This window comes from Corvus brachyrhynchos, unplaced genomic scaffold (genome assembly GCF_000691975.1).
Source record: "Corvus brachyrhynchos isolate BGI_N302 unplaced genomic scaffold, ASM69197v1 scaffold309, whole genome shotgun sequence".
NCBI classification, from domain to species: domain Eukaryota; kingdom Metazoa; phylum Chordata; class Aves; order Passeriformes; family Corvidae; genus Corvus; species Corvus brachyrhynchos.
In genome coordinates this window covers 2,853-3,619 of record NW_008240227.1, presented here as the reverse complement: position 1 = coordinate 3,619, position 767 = coordinate 2,853, and positions in this window count along the sequence as shown.

Genomic DNA, 767 nt, shown 5'->3' with positions numbered 1-767 from the left:
CATCCCAGTGTCACCATCCCAGTGTCACCAGTTCATCCCAGTGTCACCATTCCATCCCAATGTCACCATCCCAGTGTCACCAGTTCCATCCCAGTGGCACCAGTTCATCCCAGTGGCACCATCCCAGTGTCACCAGTTCATCCCAGTGGCACCAGTTCCATGCCAGTGTCACCATCCCAATGTCACCAGTTCATCCCAGTGGCACCAGTTCTGATCCCAGTTTCACCATCCCAGTGTCACCAGTTTCATCCCAGTGTCACCAGTTCCCATCCCAGTTTCACCATCCCAGTGTCACCAGTTTCATCCCAGTGTCACCATCCCAGTGTCACCAGTTCATCCCAGTGTCACCATTCCATCCCAGTGTCACCAGTTCATCCCAGTGTCACCATTCCATCCCAATGTCACCATCCCAGTGTCACCAGTTCCATCCCAGTGTCACCATCCCAGTATCCCCATCCCCATCCCAGTGTCCCCATCCCAGTATCCCCAATCCCATCCCAGTGTCCCCATTCCCATCCCAGTGTCCCCATCCCAGTGTCCCCATCCCTTCCCAGTGTCCCCATCCCAGTTTCCCCATTCCCATCCCAATATCCCCAATCCCATCCCAGTATCCCAATCCCCATTCCCAGTATCCCCATCCCCATCCCAGTGACCCCATCCCAGTGTCCTCAATCCCATCCCAGTGACCCCATCCCCATCCCAGTGTCCCCATCCCAGTATCCCCAATCCCATCCCAGTATCCCCATTCCCATCCCACTCTCCCCACC